At 39.4% G+C, this 21,975-nt stretch overlaps 1 pseudogene; it reads left to right on the top strand.

The window, feature by feature from the left end:
- Positions 1–19,193, top strand: part of LOC148011555 (putative glycosyltransferase STELLO1 pseudogene) — a 36,521-nt pseudogene extending 17,328 nt beyond the window's left edge.
- The last annotated feature ends 2,782 nt before the right edge of the window (positions 19,194–21,975 follow it).

The raw sequence follows: 21,975 nt of genomic DNA, 5'->3' as shown, positions 1-21,975 counted from the left end.
TTAATAATTTATTATGCCCAATCCTTGCATTATTATATCGACGAGCACTATTTATCTTTGTTTCTACCTTTCCCTAGGTCACAAAAATTCTCTATAGCGTGACCAACTTAGATACTACGAGCAATATGAGTTGCTACTTTACAAGGCAATTCTATGCACACTCTTTACACTTCAACTTTTTGAACACTCTTCAACTCTATGAATATCAAGAGGTCGATACTAAAATATATGATGTATGAGATTAGACTAGGACCATATGATGATCCTAATTCTCAACTTAGTTTTATAAACAAAAGCAAGCAATATAGGGGGGCACCTAAAGTATTTTGCATGTTGAGGACTTGATGTGCTCTGGTATGTGTAGGAATAGTAGGATCTCAAGGGACCACCCTCCAGCTTGGTATCACCCAATTTAGTTGTGATGCTTCTTATAAAAGTCTAGTAGTTGGTCCAAGTAATGCACAAGGATTGATGGAAGAACCGGAAATGGTGAAACTTGCTATTGAACCCTCGATCATAAGGTCTCTCCTCCTCTTATTCTTTCTGTATTTTCCTTCTCTTATTTTCTTTTTCTCTCCTTGACTCTATCTCGCACTTTCTCTTCCTCCTCTTCTCTTATCCTTTCTCTCCCCCTCTATCTCTACTCCTTCCCCTCCTTATCTTCCCTTCTCTTGCTCTCCTTCTACCTTCTTCTCCTCTTCTTTCCCTCTTCTCCTTCTCTTCTCCTCCTCCTCCTCTTTTCTTCTTCTCTCCTTCTTCTCTTTCCTTCCTTCTACTCATTTTCTCTCTTCTTCTTCTCTATCCTTCTTCTACTTCTCTTTGTCTCTTCCTTTTCTACGTGTGTGTGTGTGTGTGTGTGTGTGTGTGTGTGTGTGTGTGTGTGTGTGTGTGTGTGTGTGTGTGTGTGTGTGTGTGTGTTAGCAGCCAACTGGCATGCTAACAGAATGAAACAAGTAACTATGGCCTATGGTTGTCATGTTGGTCTCATTCTTCTAAACAACCTCAACGTGTGGTGCATGGAAACTTTGATGCTATCGAGAAGAGTAGGTGTGACTCTCTTTTTATACTTGGATTCATAGATTTAGAACCCCAGACGCGAGCCTCTGGCCAAGGCTGCTCTAGGGGCCTGATCCCAACAAAAATTTACCCCAAGGGTCCCGATGCCCTAGAGGCCCTATAGGTGAATTTGCGTGCAAATCCAAGTATATATCTTTAGCTCACTCCATGCATAATGAGTCTGACACAGTGAGTTTGACATTGAACTTGTCTGATGTAGAACATTGTCTATATAAACGAGTTTTCATCTAGGCAACGTGGTTGATCTGGTAGCCAAGGAAAAGGGTGCATGACTTGGCATTGAAGAAGTACATCGGCTAGCTTGTAAGTGACATTATTGTATTTCATAAGACAAGCTCTCTGTCTTTTGCTGAGGACTTCCTGAAATTGAGAGCACTAACAAGGGCTGGGCTCTTCAAGACCATCCCAATGAACTCCAGTTTGGAGAAAATAGTGTTGCTTCGATGTTTGAAGCTTCTCTACTTATTCTCTAGTACTAGGTCTAGGCCACTTTTTTCCATGGTGGCCCATGGCATGGTTGTTGGTGTTCAAGACCCCAATGTCATTAGGTAGAAACTACTAGGGTGAAATGTGTTGCTACCTATGATCAAGAATAGCTCTGACCATGGGGAGTGTAGCTCGAAGAAGCCTAAGAGAGAGTAGATGTACTTACTGCCAAATGATATCTCATCACCAATGTAATGCACTTTATAATCTTCTCTTAAAGTAATAAAAACTAATGTTTGTTGAATTTACGTGTAATGTAGTTTGTCATACGTGTCACTTATTATTGTTTTTTACTTGAATGTTACGTTTATTTATTGGATTTATATGCAACATGATTCGTACCCTAAATTTAATACCCAGTGCTTTATCGAGTTTGTTTGAAATATGTATTCATTCAAACTCATGTAATGATAACTCAAAGACATAAATTAAAAAAATAACAAGCGAATAAACAAAAATAAGACACGCCAAAAAATTTGTATTCATATTGATAACATTTTACATGGGATCCATTACAACCAGGGTTTTACAAAATCTCTTTGGAAGCTACATTCCTTATATTTTTTAGTAGTACACCCCTATTGTTATTGGTCTCTACGAGGACTATCCTTCCATCACCGAAGAACCTCACTATGTGTATATCCCTGTCGGTGATGGTGACTCTCCTTGTATACACTACTGCATAGACCAAGTCTCTGAACAAGTCGATGAGGTAAGATTTGGCAGCTTCTTGTAGCAGTGCAAGAGGGCCTGGGCAGTCTAGTGATCAGGTTGTTGCAAGTATGATCCATCTGGGAAGTGGCTCCTGCTATTCTTAATCAATATGCCATCCATAATCTCCAGCACTAACTTCTGGAATGCAGCCTTTGGTATTAGGAGGTGAGTGGTCTTCTGGTAATGATGGATCTTGTGATGAGCTAATGTGCTTGGTCTCCATCGATGCTTGCGATGCTGGCGTGGTGGTGGTGGTGGTGGTGGAGGAGTTGGGGGAGGTGTCTTGTGCATGGGATTTCTAGGGGGTGTCTCTAGGCTGTTTGCTTGGTGCGCACCATGTCTTCTAGGAGAGAAAACTCAAAACTCAAAAGTGAAATGTGTAAAATGAGGTGAAACTTTAAACTTATAGGCAAACTTTTTAAAAACCCTTAAACTTGAATTAATGTATCCAAGCTTTGGAAAAATATGACTAGTGATTCAATTGACGTGAAACTTTACACGTGGAATCCTTTAGGACACATCAACTACCCAAAAAAAAAAGGTCCCATTAGAAGCCTCTAGGACACCCGTCTAGCGAATCACATCTGAGGCTCTGAATCCCCATTTTGATGGAGCCAATGTTTTAATATCCATGAGTTTTTATGATGCCCAACATGTGGGTGAAGTTTCACCAGATTTTGATTCATAAAATTGACGATTTAATTATTTTTTGAAAATGAATTAATTGGATTATACTTCACTGATAATAGAAAAACTCACCACCGAGTGTGCACAACTGTATATTAAATGTGTTGTCAACCAAACTATGTGAAACATTGGAAACTTAAAAATTCACAAAAAATAAGTCATGGGTCAAATAGAATATCTCATATTGGATATAGTGTTGCCAAACTACTAAATACAATAAAGATATAGTGCATCAGCCCATGTACAACTAATCACTAACATGTGCATGATTGCACATTGAATTTATCCTCAATGAAACTACTTTTAAAATTGGAAACTTGAAAATACGCACAATGCAAATCATGGTCAAAATAGAATATCACATATCAGATTTGGCATTACGAAACCATGAAATACACGGTAGATAGTGGATTGCACCAAGTACAACTAGAGCTATGCCAAATTTAGCTCCATTTTGCAAGCCACTGTTATCAAATACCTGAAGGTCTATTGGAAAGATAACCCAAAACTAAGCTCCTTTACAATCTACAACCAAACTTGAGCTAAAAAAATAAATCCAATTACAATGTAGCTTCTCAAAGCATATTGTTGACATTAAGATTAAATGCATCCTTTTTATTGTGGATCCTATAAACAAGAATCATATCTATGGGTTTAATAGTGATATGTTGGACATGAATGACTAAAAATTGACAATCCCTCATTAGATCAATCAAGTAACTTTCAGCTACTTCTTGGAGGAGCAAGCAAGGCTTGGCTTGACCATCGCCCCACATTCCTTGCCTAGTTCCTTGAAATGAACTTGTGATGATGCCCTAACTACAGATCTTGCAGTATTTCTCGCACCAACCTAGAGAATGGTGCCTTAGGAATAATTAAGTTGGTACTATTTTTGAATTTCCTTATCTCACATAGCGTAGTTGTGCATGGTCTCCATCTTTGCTTCTTATGTGTTGGAGGATGCGTATTACCAGCTAGAGCAGTAGTGGGAGGTGAAGCAACTGGAGCATGTGGACCACGGTTTCTGGACAATTGTGAACCATCATTATTGACCACACTAGGGCCACCATTGTTAGCCACAGTAGTGCCACCATTATTAGTTATAGTAGGGCCACTATTGTTGGTCACCAGGGTACCTTTGTCACTCACAATACACTCACTGATTCAGAAGAGTGTTGAGTTCTTGCTCTTGCAAGTGCCTTCTTGATAGGAAGCTTGGAACGTGCCATGGTTGTGATGATGAAGGATAGAAAGGTGGAGGGTAGAGTGAATAGTAATGGGAAAAAATGAAAGGACAGACTTGACTTAAATATAAAATTTTTAAACTTAATGGGGTGTAAATGAAAATGAAAATTATCATTTCATTTCATTTCTCCAACCCACCCCTACATCTCTCTATCTCCTACCACCCCCCTTATGCCCCTCTCCTAGGCTAGTGAATGTTCCAAGGTTTGGAATTTTCATATCTTTGTCTTTGGATTTTGAAATCAAATTTTCATAATTAAAAAACATAGTTCAAAATAGACTTTGAAAAACATAGTGAAAATCCTTCAAAATTTTAAACAAAACTTGCAAGACATCTCATGTTAAAGATAGGAGTATTGATGTGTCAAATCCTTAGTACATGCGCTCTCTTGTGGACTCTAAATGCATCAAAATTATTATCTTTATCTAGGTATCCATTTCTTGCCATCTCTCTCTTGGGTTGCCAACCATTCTGCGTGGTGTTGTCTAGCTATACTATTTTCATATCTTACTTTTCTCACTTCATATATTGCCCTACTTATAAATTCTACTTGAGAGGTTTTGGACTTCTTTTCTTTTTCCTTGTATCGTATCTCTAATCTCCTATACCACCATTGTAATAATTGCCTCATAGAATCGGAATCATTGATGCCACCTCCATGATTAGTTGCCTTTTGAAAAGCACAACGAGCTTGCAAATGAGATTGTTCCATGCCTTGAGTTGACCATACTGCCAAACTTCCTTGATTTGCAAAGTATGGACCATGTGCTTCAAGTATATGATGTACAAGAAGAGAGATTAGAAACACAAACTAATTCAAAATGATGATATTTTTTTGTAGTGGTGACAATACTGACCATGTAGTGTGTTATGTTGTTTGTAGTCCATGCGTCCACCATGGACTTATGAAATTTAGCAACTGTCTTTAAATGTATTGGCATCACCATCCCTAAACCTCAACTTTTTTAAGAGAGATGCTAATCTATCTAGGTGTATCCACACTTCTACCTTCGCAATCCCCATTCGTCCCCAATTACTCTAATCCAGAGTAGTAAGGTTCAACTTTTTCCATGCTTCATACTTCTCTAGTTGTTTTACAAGTATATTTCCTTCCTCATCTCGAGGTGGAGATATAAAACTTTCTAGCCCTAGGTCTGCCAAAGCATGGTTTACAAGGGATATTTCCACTCTTGCCCTATTTGTTCTCATCCTTTTTTATTTCTACTTGGCCCCTGTGCAATCCAACTTTAGAGAGGACTTGTTCTACCTTCTTGCATGTAGTATCAACTTCTAACACGGGCTACATCTTGTATGCAAAGCATATACATTCATATACTAGCTTCTCAATTATTCTAACCAAACAATGCAATGTGCAAAAGTGAACCCTTGTTAGTGGTATTTCCAAAATAGGGCACTATTTTGGATCCACTGGAACTAGCATTCCATTTCTCATGACTTTTTTGATCACGTGTTGGAGCACCTTATTCTCTTGGCTTGGCAAGCCACGAAAAGATTTTCTTCCTAGTTTTCATACACGAAAATTTTGCATTCACTGCATTTGATAAACCAAACATGCACTTCAATGTTTTTAAATCACTTGCAAGATGCCATTCAACTTAATAGTCCCCAAACCCCTCGATGTGTAAAATTGCTCCATTATTTTGATGTTGAATAACACTGGGTATATTAGTGAGGTTAAAAAAACTTTAAGTACTTCATGGTCCTCCTTTGGTACTTCAAATACTACAAGCCACCATATTTTATACATTGATTGTACACTAAAGTATAAAGGATGGTTTTCATTGATGTTGGGATATCCAATGCTTGATTCATAAGTGTTATACTCACATGCTCAAGTTTTTGCCCCTTAATAATCTCACTCTCATCAAGTTTGAGGACCTCTACATTCTTCCATAGACATATTGTAGAAATTGACCATTCCAATCTGAACCCTACATTTATCCAATACAAAGTTGTTGGATGCATTAAATACAAATGCAACTTCTTTGGAACCATACTTCAATATGTGTGTGTTTTCCAGATGCGTTGGCTCACCAATTGGTTCTAAAACTTTCTCATTTATTAGTTGTTTTCGATCCTTCTTCATGTGAAATGGTTTTGGCAAAGGCATTACTTGCTTAGTTTTGAAGACTTGCTTGAAACTTGTATTCAATTGTTGATGGAGCATATTGTATGACTCAGAACTCATTCCCACCTTATCACATAATCCCTGAGCATCTGTAGCAATAAACAAGTTACTCACATCCCTAAGATGTTCACTCGCGACACCATCTACAATGTCCCTAAATTTACGATTTTCCAATACATTTTTGACCATATCCTTGCTTAGGACTTTGGCAATAGTATCATTCTCTGCATGAAGGAACACATTTCTCATTGTAGCAGATTGAGCATGTATCCATCCATGATATTATCCACTTCCTTTGGTTAATTGGTGAATTGGTTTAACTAATTGGATGCGTCGATGTGCTTCTTTGGCTTTTAAAGTGGACCTAATCTCCAAAGTTCTTGTGACCTTCCTCTTTATGTTTCGATTCTCCTTCTCCAAGTCCATAACTTTAGATTGTAACTCCATATTCTACAAGTATGTAGCATGCATAACATCTTCAATTATAGATATTACTTGTTGTAGGCTTTGGTTCTCCCTATCTTTCTCAGCCAATAATCTATCCTTTTCTATCAAAGATTGTATATTCCCTTGTAATCTTGTATGCATATTTGCAAAGGCTTGATGAACCCCTTCTAATCCTTGTTATTATGGGGTTAAATCTAGCTCGATGTGGTGGTATTCACCAGTTTGGTGAAAGGTGACTCGTTGTTAGTGATCAACCAAATGAATGGGACATATAGTGTTAGAGATTCCATTCTAAGAATGTACCATCGTGCAACCTTGGATATCTTAGTGATATTTGAGGTAGTGACTTACGAATTGAGTCCATGACAGTGGAATTGCTTTGTAGATTCCTTGGCTAAGTAGGCCTTTGTTGAAGACATCTTTCTTAACTGTGGCCATGGGGGGATTTTATAATTGTCTTATGATGTTAATCCAAGGCTACTATGGGGATTGCTTGCTGACATGTCCTATTTTGGCCGTTGATGGTTAGTATGGGTTATGAGCTAGGTTGCGATTGACTATCTTCCTATTCTATCATGGATGCATCAGATCATTGAATGGCATATTCGTAGGACATCCCTTGCTATTTATACAGGGGATTTAGCTAATAATTTGATGCTTTTAGTTCAAGATGTGAGCAGCTATCCCTTTGATCTAGTTTTGTGCTTCAATATCACTTCTATGGGGCCCACGCTTTATTTTCAACATAAAGATACTGAATAGTGTGCTTTATTGGTTAATTTTGTTAGGCCAAGAGGGCCATTTATTTTGCAATAAAATGGTTTATTCCATTAGGTCAAGAGGGCCATTTGTTTGTTTGGTGCATGTACGATTAATGGATTTTTGTTTTAATGCTACACTAAATAGATTCGACAAAATACCTGGAGAGAGACACTTGTGATGTGCAAAAGCTTCTTGTGTATATGTATACGGAAAATTTTTCTTTTGTGGGGGACTAGCATTCAAGGCATGAAGTCCTAGGGTTAGATTATATGTGTTTGGGAAGGTTTGAGCAGTTGTCTGCCTCCTGTAAAAGACATTGTCTGGCACTCAAAGAGCTATTTTTGAGAGTAGTCCTAGTGATCCTATTTTGATACCTTGCTAGGTACTTGTTTCTAAGAATCCTTGTTAGTTGTGAGGTAGCTAGAGAAGCTCGCCAAATAAAAGAAAGAAAGCAAATAATGAACATTTCTGAAAAACCTATATACAAGATACATAGGTGTGTAAAAAGGGGTACTAACCCCCTGAACTAAGAAAATAAAAAAAATTTCCAAGAGTGGATAATCATTGCCTTGCGACGGGCTAGTAGGTTCATGGGGACAAGTTAGACCGAGGACTGTAGACCCTGGACCAATGCCTTGTCTTCCTAGGGGTGATATTTAGTCGAAAAAATAAATAAGGATGCTTGGAGTAAAAATAAAAGAGAGCAAAAGAAGAAAAGGATTTAGTCTTCCCTTTTTGTGAGAGCTTGGTAGGTTCTTGGGTATTGAGATAGGACCTAAGGCCAATACCCTATTCTCCTTGGGTCACAACATACTTAGCTCCCTTCATAAAATGTGGCCCCAAATTGAAAAATATATAGACCAAGCTATAGGATTCCTCGCCTAATAAGAGTTCCTAGTCTAGTTGTCTTAGGTTAGGTTGATAGGTCCACTGCTTAGGATGACTCCTTTGATAGTTCTCTTTAGCAAGTTTGTGTTGGAATAGTTGGTTAGGGACTAGCTCTGGATCTTTGTCAGATTAGGCTTAGCCTATCTCTTGTGGACTTCATGCTTTGATTTTGTCAAGGGGGTAGGGTGAGAGCTATGTTTGTGTTTTGTTGTGTATTTTGTTTGTAGCAATTTGATGCTCTTTATAGTTTCCATTTGTGTAGAACAATTCATGGATTCGATGGGTTGAGTCTCCCTATCCCATGGTCACCCATGAGAGCGGATTTTAAAGCCAAGATTTAAGTGCAAAAAGACCCGAGAGATATAAAATACGAAATTTTGGTGCAAAATGAAATGGTTCCAAATCAAGGAGCTAAAGTTTTTCTAGATGCATTTCGATACCAGGAATCCAAAGCAAGTATCCATTTGTCAATTGGAGTCTATTTGACCCCCATTTAATGGCCGCAATGTTTGGTGTTTATGAAGCAGCTACTAAATTTGAAAGCTAAAAATAATGTGGCAAAGGCTAGGGAGATAGGTTTTGACACCAGAAAGATGCAATCTAGTCAGATCGTAATTCTAAGATCGTTTGCCCCCCCTTATCTTGCCTCTCTCCCTCTATCTCTACTCCTTCCCCTCTGTAGAGATGAGCACAAGCTCAACCGCCAAGACCCATGGACCGCTTATTATTCAAGCGTTCCAAGCCAAGCACTAATGTCTACCTCTCATATAATCGACGTGCTATCTCTCTTTATCAGTTTAGTGAGCTTATCTCTATGCTTGATCGAGTTTCCTCCTCTCCCTAGCACTCCAGTAGCTCCACGATCCAAGTGCAAGCTTCAAGTGAGCTCGATCCTCAAGCTCCATGCTTCAGAATCCATTGTCGCGAGCAAGAGAAGAGAAGAGAAGAGAAGAAGATGAGAGAAGATGGAGAGCTTCTCCACCATGGTCCCTCATCCTCACACGCTCACTCCCTCACACTCTCACACTCCCTCTCTGTAATATTTCCATGTAATAAAAGTTAGTTGGCTAGTTCAAAAGTTAGTTAGTTAGTTAATAAGTTAGTAAGATCACTAGCTAAAGATTAACTAAGGTAAAAACTAACTAACGTTAAAAGCTACTAATTTTTATTTAATTAAAAATATATTTTTTAAAAACTGAGAGTTGTAAATCTGATATTTTTCTCGAATTGACAAGGACTATATGGAAGATACAATGTGAACAAGACTTTTGAGCTATATTAATCACTAGTATTAATGTGTATAGTTTGGATGGCCAAAAAAATATTAGATTTTGGAAAAAACTAGCATATTCTAGATACTTCAAATAATATCCTAAAAAGATAGAATTGAAAGTCATTTAAAAGAAAAGACAAGTGATGTTTTAGTTAGTTTTGGAGATTTCACAAAAATAACAATAAAAAAAAGTGATTGGAAAAATCGCGCGCACCGTGATTGCAATCTACAGGCAATAGATAGCACTTCGAACAGAGAAAAGGAGTGAACTGAGAGCTTTCTAACTAAGTGTCTTGGATTTTTACCCCTTGTTTGGAGCTAATGCAACCGTCAAATTTATGATCTGAGCATCAGATCACCGAGTCTTCCAAGAGCCCCTCCACTCTTGTTCTCAGCCTTATCCCCTCCTCTCTAATTCATTATAAATATGAGGCATGGGGAGGCACAGGAGAGCATAAGAAGACCTCGAAAGGCTGCGAGAGAGAGGTAGAGAGGAGGATACCCCCTCCAAGAGATTGAGATTGAGAGAGAGAGAGAGAGAGAGAGAGAGAGAGAGAGAGAGAGAGAGAGAGAGAGAGAGAGAGAGAGAGAGAGAGAGAGAGAGAGAGAGGAGTTACCCTGAGAGGCTGCACAAATTCCCTCTATTTCGATCCTCGACTTAACCATCTTCTCTTACCCTCTCCCATCTCGAATCTATTCTGCCTTCTTAATCTCTTAAGTATACTTGCGAATGATGGACTCCAAGCGAAGAATGTCGTGTACGGATGACAATCCTACAACCAGTAATGAAGCTTCAGGCAAAGGCATCACTATCAATCCAACTGCGATTCATATCATAAGTAATGTATTTTTAAATTGATAGATGCTTGTTTTGATGCTTGCATGAGATACCTTAGGTGCCATGCTATGACATACGAAAATAGGTCATGGGAAGGGATAAACCTCTTCTCACATATTCGGAAGAGGGAGTTTGCAAAGTGCATGTATCAAGGGAAGTTAATTGCACCTAGTTGCATATGGCTTTTTTATTGATAGAGCAATTATAAGGAGGAATCGGTCAAGGGTTATGAATGGCATAATCATGACATTAGTTTTGTGGGTTGATTGAACAACACCCTAAATGTTTTTCTTTCAATCAATTGATTGTTGCATTGTGATTTGGATAAATATTCCAAGGCTTGTGTTGATGGAAAATGGATGTCAGGGGTTTGTAATGACAAGTTGCCATGGGAATAATGGAATGTTTTCCTAGAAGATGATATTAGGATGATTGCCTTGATTGTGCTTGATTCCTAAATGGATTAATTAAGGAATGATATTTTGCGCGGGTGGATCATCTCCAAGATCGCACCACGGATTACCCCAAGAGGGCATTGCTCGATTCACGGGCCGAAGGTTGAGTGGTGAAAAGGCCAACCACTAAAGTTGTGTCTCATTCCTAGGTCGCTTGGGGTTAGTGGAGCTCTGGACACCCCTTGCCGGGTCCAAAACGGAGTTGTAGACTACTGTGAGCCCAACGTTTAGAGGCATTGGAAGATCCTATTCTAGATAAAGGATGGAAACTTTGGTGCCATGTGATTTGGACCGGGTACTTCTGTTGGACAGAAGGGACACATAATTCTCATGTATGGGTAGGAGACAAAGATTAACTTGAAGATAACTTAAGGAACTTGTTTGTCAAAGGACTGCTTTTTTCGTTTTCGTGTATGTGATATAAATTACGCGAACGAACCATGTTTTCTAAAAAGCTTAATTAATGAAGCTGATTTTAAATGTCGCACATAAATATGGTAGGACCTAATTAGAAAACTAAAGCTATCAAGGGGAGCAGTTGGATAGAATCCCCGACGGGTCCGTCCTACAGTTGGGTGGTCCCAGAGAACTGGGAGGCTTCTCACAAGGTTTTATCGATGATGACTTTAGGTATTGTTAAGTTAGAACCTAATTCATGCCGTTTTAGGGGACCAAATGGGACTATGCCCTACTGGCAGAGAGGTTGAGTGGCGCATCCCTCTCGTTTTCCATTCTCTTTGAACCAAGTGCCGTATGGATCTGCTTCAGATTGGGTATCTCTACGTAAAGTAGGATGTCCAAAACCTGACGCTAGAATACTGTTAGGAGACCTTGACAACTAGGAACCCAGATTTCACATCGATCCTAGTGGGTTTGGCCATGAATGTTTCGTTGCGAGGTGGACTCGGGAAACCCTAGACAAAAAACCCCAGAACATTCCATGGGAGTACCGGGCGGTGACGCTTAGATTCGTTTCTCGATGGACCACTAAAATGTGCTTAGATAGCCAATAGGTGGGCAGGTTACACTCTCTCAAGCACAAGCTCAAGCAAGCAATAACAAGAAGAAGAGGAAGAAGAAGAAGAGAGCTACTTTTGGCCACACACAAGAATCTCAAGGGGGTCACCTTATAGAACATGTAATATACCATGTGAGTTCAAAAGAAAGGGTATTTTTATTATGTTGACTTACAGTTTTCCAAAAAATAGAAGGGTTTTATAAATACACATCATGGAAAATTTACATTAGGGGTCTTTTTATTCAAAAATTACCAGAAGCACACTTTTTTAGGGAGGCAGGGGGTGGAACGGGGATGGGTGGGGAGAAGATGCAGGGAGGGGAATCAATACTTAAAGGCATATATGTTCTCATGAGATAAATATTTACAACTAGCATGGTGGGGGGGGGGGGGGTGGATTCTATCATAGCTTTTCATCAATATGAATTTTGAGCATTATAGGCAACACAAGTGCTTTTTTCGGGTGAGGCAAAGCATCCATAGTTGTTCCCTCTCCTTGAAATTTTATTAGCATTGCCCTTTAGGGAATATGCTAGTAAAATGGTGCATGGCAAGCCAGTGCATACTTGCATTCACTCTATGTAAAGCTAAAACCCCATACAAAAGATGAGATTACTATATTAATCAGTCATTTATTCTCTAATATTTCCCATTCACTCTATGCAAGGCTAAAGACTCATTGTACAATTATTTGTGTATTTATTAAAAGGGGAAAAAAAGACAAAAGAAAATAAAAATGCACCCATAGACACTGCACCACACTTAGGGGGCCCCAAGGTAGGTATGCTCGGTGACCTCAATCGATTAGCTTTGTCTCTAACCCCTTAGTCCTTGTCCCATATTTTCTTAGGTCCCATCAAGCCATGCCTCAACTCCCCTATCTCATTGAGTTACTTGCACTTCTCTCTCTCTACTTCTTATTCACCTCAATGCCATTACATCAACAATGAAAGCAAGGCGGAAAGGTAGTCTTGAAAGAAACCAAAATCTCTAATTGCCACATGCTATTGCAACCCTTGGAGACCCTATCCTTTAAAATCACTCAGCTTGGGGCTTTGTCTCTAATCCCCTATCCCTTGTCCCACATTTGGTCAGGGTCCATTGAGTGCAAGACTCAACTCACAGACATGTATCCTTGAGTCACTTACACTTTTCTATCTCTACTTCTTATTCACCTCATTACCATCATAGCAACAATGGAATCAAGGTAGAAAGGCACTTGATAAAGAAACCAAAATCTCCTGTTGCCATATGGTATTGCAACCAGAGGAGACCCTGTCCTTCAAAATCACTCAGCTTGGATATAATGCTTTCTCCAACCTACTACTGGAGTCTCCATAATCTTCCCCAAGCATCCTTTTCCTCAAGCACTAATAATTGTTCCCATCTTCGACAATAAAGTCCTCTTGCTTTATCAACTATGTCACCATGAAGAGCTGGTGAAGCTATCTTCTAGCTATGTAACTACATACATACGCACGTGCACTCACATAAACAACCTATGTATGGTATCGGTCCTTGCAAGTGGGACATCACTCTAGGCTTGCTTGGAGTTCTAACCCATCTCCCAAATCATGTTATGTGCACTAAAAAGAAGACTAGCACTTCCACTAGGAAGAGAATGCAATCAAGGTTTTCCATTGCAAGACAAAAGATGTAGAGAATCCTGAACCGTCATGTATCCCTTAATGATGTTTTCACATCCTCTATGACCTACAAACCAACCCTAGTGTAACTAGTCAAGTTTATACAACAAGAGAATCACCCATTAAGTGTAAAAAATCAACAATGATAAGATCTTCACCAAGCACCACTTCAATATTAGTAGCATTGTCATTGACCACCACTTCAACCACTGATCACTAAGTACCATGCAACATTCTTTATCAAAAAATACTACAATACCTCTAAGAATAAGACCTTGATCTCCCAAGCATTCCACGTTTTTCATGATGATGAGTGCCATGGGATTGTCACTCATTTGGGAGGGGGTAATGTTAATCTCAAATAGTGAAGAAGGATGCAAAGTTGAGAAAAGGCATAATGGGCCAAATTTGTTTTGGAATGAATTATTTTTTTGGATTGCATTAGATTAATTAGGGCACCAATATTTGCAAGATGCAACATTAATGTATTCCAAATATCCTAAGGTTGCAATTTTATTTTGTAAATATTATTGAGAGTTGGGATCACTCTCTTGCAAATTGTAAAATGTCATTGTGTTCAATAGGAAAAGCCATAAGTAGATGAGGTTGTGGGTGTTAGCCTTCTATTCACTTTTGATGGGATTGGTTCAATTAACCTAATATGTATACATAAATCAAAAGAGGACCAATTAAAGGTCAAAAAGATGGCTAGGGTGCCCAACTTATGGGGGAATCTTAAACTCAAAACCCTATGCATACAAACTAGAGGAGCTCATTCATATGTGTGAATATTTATGTGTCCTAGTTCCTTACCTCTCTTTTTGTTGCTTATGAGAGTGTGAAGCAGAGGGAGCGAGTGAGAGTGAGAGGGACTTGAGAGGTAAAGCTCTATCTATTCTTCTATATTCTTATCAATCCCCTCTAACTTGGTGAAAGGTAAAGTAAAGGGTGAGCATGAGGTTGAGTGAGAGGGAGTGAGTGAGGGAGGAGTGTGAAGCTCTTCTTGCCCATCTTCTCCCCTTCTTGTCCATATTCTCTTCTCTGCATTATAGTGGCAAGTATGTAAATGACTCACGAAGCTATGTGTGGATCATGGAGCATACAATAAGCCTTGAAGAGCTACACAACAACAAAGAGGTAAGTCCTTTCTCAGTACATCTCAATATTGATTTACATTTATCATTTCTTGGATAGCAAAGGTAGGTGTAATTGGTTTTAGTAGAGCATGAGTTGAGGTTATATGTGAGAGGTAGTCACAAATGTATGTGGTTTGAAGCTCTTAAAGGAATAAGAGTTTGTCCTTAAGTCTATGTGTGAAGCACATCATGTACTCTCCTAGAATGTGACATGTTGGAGCACTGATAGATTGTAGCATCTTATAAATTATTATTGGGAGAAAGGAAAAGTTAGGATGCACTTTGTAGGCAAAATGGTTTATTGATGTATTACTACATGCAATCGATCAATCATTCTTGCAATGCTTTGCATGTCATAGTTGCCACAAAGATTCATCATGGAGAGCTATCATGGCTTTTGACCACTATCCAATCAATGTAGTCTTCAAAATCACCTCCACTTCAACTCAAGGTATCCTTCCTAAAGAAACATAAATTCATTGAGTAAACCAGACAAGCTTTGTCATAGGTTGGTTGAAGGCAAGTTCTTCAACCCGGTCTCAGATTAGAAGGCTACATGATGATATTCTCATGTGGCCCCTAGTAGAACATATTGAAGATTTTCTTATAGTTCAAGAGATAAATAAGATTGAAGGTTTGAATATCCAATTAAAGGGAAGATGGTTGATAGAGGGAGATACCCCCATCCCTCTCTTTTTTGAATACTCTTAAGATCAAGTATAGAAAAGAGATGACAATCATGATGGAAGAGGAGAATGGATGATCTCGTTTGGATGGCCTCCTCATGTTTTGTAGACCTCTGATGATGCTCTCCACAACTTGCTTAATCATAAGGGAAGGTTGGTTGTTAAGATAAAGAAGGGGATGGGTTTTGAGAGGAATGACAAAGCAATATTCTTGAAGTCAAAATACAACTAGAAGAACTTATATACCCACAAACCTCTTAAAGAAGAAAAAGCAGGCTCTTAGATGTCTAGCAAGTTACCCCTCTACTAAATTGAATGTGTTCATCTAGAAGATATTGGCTAGAAAGCTACTGATGAAAGATGCACTTGCCAAATTTAGAAAGTTTCTGTACTATGCCTTGTTTGTTTTAGGGAGACATAAAACTATCCTACACTTGTTTTGGCAATGCCCAATGGAAAAGACATTGTAGACTGAACCAAAAAATCGGGTCTCCCAAGCATGTATTAATGCTTCTACTAGCATGTGTCTATCACTTTTTCAAGGACAAAGGTGCCTTGGATGGCAAAACCCTCAAGCTTTGGAACATTGTAAGAGCTGTGATTTTGAAGCACACATGGTTTCGTAGAAACATGATTCATATGTAGCAAAATAGAGCCCCATAGGTGCAACTTTTGTTTAGACCATGTGTATTTCAAAACCTTAGCCTTATTGAAAACCTTAGGCAGTGCCCCATGCACACCCATCCCCCTCCCCTCCCCCCCCCCCCCCCCCCCCCCCTCCCCGCCCCCCACCTACTGCAGTGAATTGTGTACCAAGTTAATAATGCAGATGGCTAAGATTTGTAACATAAAATGAATGTTGTGATTTTACCTTCAAGGCCGAAATACACATCTCATGGAGCCCAATCAATAACATATTGTCCACCTAAATAATGAGAATCAACAAAACATTTGCATTTATGTGGACATAGAGAGTGCTCTTAGTGTGAGTGACTAAAACCAAGAGCAATCAAATGAGTGTGCATCTTGCCATAGGTGCTTGTTTCAAACCATACGAGGCCTTATGCAAACAACACCTTGCTCCTAGTGTTTGAGATATCATTCAAGCTACTCTCCAAGAGCTAGGGTGATGGTTTTGGGGTAAAACCATTGGATATTTCTTGATGATGTAAATCTCTATTAATACAAATCATATTTTTTCGAAAAAAAAAGCACTTAAAGGAATTGCAATTTTCAAATGCAAAGCTCATTGCATTTCCATTCCCTCGCACAAGAGAAAATTTAAGCAAAAAGGTCATAAACCTTGAGATGGAGCACCCTTGTGATCAAAGATATCGAGATAGATTGAGGGGATGGGTGTTTGTATTTCATAAACATATAGAGCGCCCTTGTGATCAAAGGTACTAAGATTGAGGGAATGGGTATGTTAGTATTTCATGTTGGTTTGGGTAACAAGGAAGCGAAGGGCCAACATAATCAAAGTTTCTTGTGATGAAACGCTGCTGATGTTGACGTCGAGGGGGAGAGAGAAGAGTGGTACCTACAAAGGATAACGACGTGCCACTGAGAGCAGTCCTGGTCTCATCATCAATGCGTCCTGATCGGGATGGAGCCTGCGGGTGACAGGAGAACAAGCAAAACACACACGCATTGGCAGAGTTTTTGATGTCTCAGATCTTTGTTGGTTTCTGATGTACAAGTGTGGCCGTGTATATACTTAGTGATTGCACAAGATCATGTGCATCTCTATTGAGAAAGAGAGAGAGAGAGAGTGTGTGTGTGGGGCATCATGAGCCAGCACTGTGCCCCCTGCATCTGATCCTCACTCTCACAATGCTCGTCCAGCAGGAGCGAACCAAGCTCCAGCATTCAGCCACTACCCACAAGCAGGGTGCAGACCCCCACCCCACAACAAAGATGAGGACGACAAGAATGCCTCCGCGGTGAAGATCATTGACTTCAAAGCTTCTTACCTCAGATCTCAGCTCCGAATGGACCCTGGCCGCCTCAGCTAGAAGCGCACCCCCTCTCCGAGTTCATTTCAGACAACCTACCCACGCTTGTCATCTTGGGTCTTGTGCTTCTTAGTGTCCTCATCCTCATTGTCATTCGCAACCGTGGTAACTCCTCGGCCCTCCTCTGAGTCCACTCAGGCCTAAAGAGTGCCCAGAAGAATCCATACCGTGAAGTAGACTTCAAGAAGGTGCATAAAGTGGTGGACACTGGGAGATTCCATTTTGTCAAGGCAGACAAATGGATTGTGGTAACAGCCTCTGACTCTTTCAGGGAGCAAGTTCAGGCTATGGTGAAAATGCAGGGATGGCAAGTTTTTGGCACTGGAGATACAGACACACCAAGTGATTGGGAAGTGAGAGGAGCCATTTTCTTGTTAGTTGAGCAGTAAGCAACTCTTGGGTATAGGATCCTTGCCCACCTTCCATATGTTTCATATGTGAGGAAGATTGTTGGATATTTATCTGCAATCCAGCATGGTGCAAAGGTGATCTATGATGTAGATGAGAATGCATTCGTAAGAGGGGGGATCTGAGCAACCAGTTTGACTTGGAGCTATCTAATAATAGGAGCAATAATATATTGCAGTATTTGTCGATTCATAACAGAACAATTGTCAACCCTTACATTCACTTTGGCCAGAGATCTGTGTGGCCTAGAGGCTTCCCTCTGGAATCTGTAAGCAACATAAATGCAAGGATTCGTTATTGACATGTGCCAAGTGGAAAACAGTTTATTCAGAAAGGATTAGCCAATGGGTTCCTTGACATTGACGCTGTTTTTTATAATACTCAAAATTCAGAATCTGAGTTGTTTGATATCAAGTTTCATACACGTGCCCTTCTTGTTGTACTTCGACAGGTACGATGGCTCCCACTAATCATTTCAATACTTTGTTCCATTCTCACACTTTTTTGGGCACTCATGCTTCCTATATCAGTAAACCCTCGAGTTTTAGACATAATGAGGGGATATTGGGCGCAAAGACTCTTATGGGAGATTGGGGGTTATGTGACTCTATATCCACCATCGATTGACCAGCGAGATACCTTGAAGCCACATTTATGTGAAGATGAGAAGGAATTACATGACAGCGTTGACACACTGGTTGACTTTTTGGTCTCTTGGATATCAAAGAAGGAAACCTTCTTTAAATGAGTTGTTGATCTAAGCTATTCTATGGCTCAAGTAGGTTTTTGGACAACTCAAGATGTGGATTATACTGTGGCTTGGCTTCAAGATCTTGTTTCACTGGGGTATACCCAACCAAGAATATTCACACTTGAAATTGATAGGGGGAAAGCTCTGACAAATTAAGCAATACATTGGGACTTTTTGCCTCTGGCACTCCCCTCCACACACCTTGGTGTGGTTGAAGCTTCAACAGTAGGCTTTGAAGTTGGAAATTTGCTCAAATGGAGAAAGTTTTACGGGGATGTTGTCTTAATCATGTTTTGTGATTGGCCAGTTAATAAAACAACACTTGGATGGAGAATGCTTTATGGCACAATTTTCAAAATTATGGTTATACTTTCCAAACAAAGTGATCCAGCTTTTGGAGTTGAAGCAATTGAAGAATGGCAAGCATACAAGTGAGTGAAAGAAATACTCTTTTACCTCAATGCGGATATACATGGTGAAAGTTATCAGGACATTCAAATAGCTTGTGATCGCAATTCATATAATTTGTTTGTGAATGTCTAATCCATAAACAAAATCTTGATGTTTTGGGAGGATTTATAGTTCACGGGTTTATGAATGACATAATTATTGAGAAATGAAGCTATTGTCCCAAGGGGCACCTTCTCTTTGGACTTCTTTAGTCCATCTTGTATTGGTAGAGTTTTTCACAACTAAAGCTTTGAAAGTAGTAGGTTCTATTATGTTGAAATGCTAATGTATTTGAAACATACTAGGATGCCTTCAAAGACATGCTATGTGTCAGCAACAACTGAAAGCAACTGAAACTCAAAATAGGAATGGATGTCTAAAGCGGGCTAGTTTTTTGACACTAGCTTCATTATAGGAATTGCCAAAGAGTGGAGTGATAGAAACTTGCTTTGATGATGTTGAATATAGGACAATTAGAGGAGAATGACTTTATTACCAGAGAGTTGTTGACCAATGAGCCATGCAAGCATGCTTGGATGATGTTATAGATGAGGAAAAAAACCCATTAGCCATACTCTTGCCATTGTTACAATGTGCCAATACATCTTCAAGTCTTGTGGAAATGATGAGACTTGGAGGCAAAAGTTCTTCAAGCACTACCAAATAGGCCCTTCTTTAAACTTTTACCTGTGTTGTGATTGACAAATTTTGTAGAACCAATTATTAGCATTCAACTCTTTGGTCACCAAGGGATTAATATAAATCAAAATACATGATCTATATATCCCAAACATTCCCTCTAGATGTTGTTGTCACAAAACCAATATCAAGTAGCTAGCTAGATGGATGATTCTACTTTCTTATGCACATTGGAGTTTTGTTTGCTAACCATCACTTTTTCTTTTGCAGTTGACTTTCTCAGATCTTTGAGTGTGATGTAATTCAAAATAACATTGCGTCCTCTTTAATATAACATTTTGAGCTACTTGTCCTACTAAAATGTCTTGTGTGATGTTTAAAACACAAAATTACTTTTTGGGTTTGATTTAAGAACCACGGTACTTTGAAAGGAAATTTAAGGTAGCCTAACACCTCCTCTCATGCTCAAAAGGGTGATCAAAGAGAGTGAAAGGAAGGCTCTAGTCTTGACCGAGAGAGTCGCACCCAAATGAGATTAAGGCATTGTGCCAAGGGTGTCACTCTGGACTACCCAAGGACCTAGGAGGATCACAGAGGTGATGGATATTTTCTTTGAGTTGCCCAAGAGGTCACCCCAATGAAATCAAGACATCAGACCAAGGATGTTGCAATGGATTGCTCACATAGTCTGCAATGATCCTAAAGGCAATGTTTTTTTTTAATGGATGTTTGTTTGTTTGACTTGACCCAATAGTTCATCCAAAAGTGAGACTCAAAGTACAAAACCACAATCAAGGGTATGGATGTAAAGAGTAGATGAAGGTAACTGCCTGACTAGCGTGGTAGTTGCTTGGGATCTCGTATGAGCAATGAATGCTCATAATGTTCCACTTGACGAGGTAAAAGGAAACATGCTACCCAATGCATGGGTTTCCATTTGGAGGGATGCATAGAATCATAGGTTTTGAGGTGTTCCAAATGCTCGATATCTAAGTACAATGCTAATGCAAGGGGTGATCCTATGGAGTCATGCTCTGGTAGCAAGGTGGCACTTGGATAATGCCTCATAGGAGAATTTCTTACTTGCCCAAACACCCTTTTACAATGGAAAATTGATGTAATGCAATTCAAGAGTAGATACAACAGAGAAGGGATATCAATGTCGAAGACAAAGAAGATAGGCTAAAACTTGAATGTACCAAGTGGGGAGAGCAACCCCATGGATGCTGATGTCAAAGGAGGAGGAGGAGCTGAAGTTGGCTATGCTGCCAAGAACTAGATAAAGAGTTGACGTAGTAGAAGCGCCTTAGTTGGAAGAGCTGAGTTAGAGAAGTAGTCACCATGGTATTATCAAGAGATGCTAGAAGCTCAGCCTTGAGAGAGGAAGCCTCCATGTCGGTTGAAGAAGCATGACTCGACCAAGAGAGAATAGGGAACCACAAAAAATGGCCAACAAATAACGTCTTTAGACTAGTTAGTACTGGTGGATACTTGCAATGCTGGTCCTTAACCAACATATAAGCCAATTATGTAAGTACTATAATAGACCAAAACTTGCATACCTATATCTCATATTGAGATGCTTTGGTGCTAACTTCTAAGCGAAAAGAATGCAAACCAAGTTAAAATGGAGAATGTGTGCAATGGAAGATAGAGGAGAAAAGGTGAAGTCCTAAAGGTACTTAGCTTAAGGATAAAGTAGCTTACGGGCCCAACTTAAGTAGCCTATGGAGCTATTGCTAGTTTAGTTACTAGTATGTATTATGGGCTTTTGGGTGGCTCATTTGGGTTTCTTCAGGCATCTCATGTGACATGTCTCGTCTTGAGGCTTCTATATATGCTCCAATCTTCTCACTCTTGTATTGCATCATCTTTCATCCTTAGAGAGAGGGAGTCTAAAAGCATTGTTGTTAGTCATCATTGTGCTAATGCCTTGTTGGTATGGTTGTACATCTTGTGCTTCATCTTATGAATTCCATTGCCCATTCATTTTGAGTTTCTTGATTTGTGCATCCTAATATGGTACCAGAGGACTAGTGTTGAAGGTTTGCTAGTTTTGTGTTTTCATTGACTCCCAAGTTTGCAACTTTGTGTCTTTTGTGTTGACGTATTCTTGGGCTGCATTTTAGCTTCCTATGTCATAGGGTTATGAACTGAAAACAATGTACTTGATAGAATGAAAGTACAACTTAGGTCTAAGTTAG

Source organism: Lygodium microphyllum, chromosome 28, assembly GCF_053477565.2.
Source record: "Lygodium microphyllum isolate KBCC chromosome 28, Lygodium_microphyllum_v1.1.10, whole genome shotgun sequence".
Lineage (NCBI taxonomy): Eukaryota > Viridiplantae > Streptophyta > Polypodiopsida > Schizaeales > Lygodiaceae > Lygodium > Lygodium microphyllum.
Note: the sequence above shows the minus strand (reverse complement) of the source record. Positions and strands in the feature narration are given on the sequence as shown.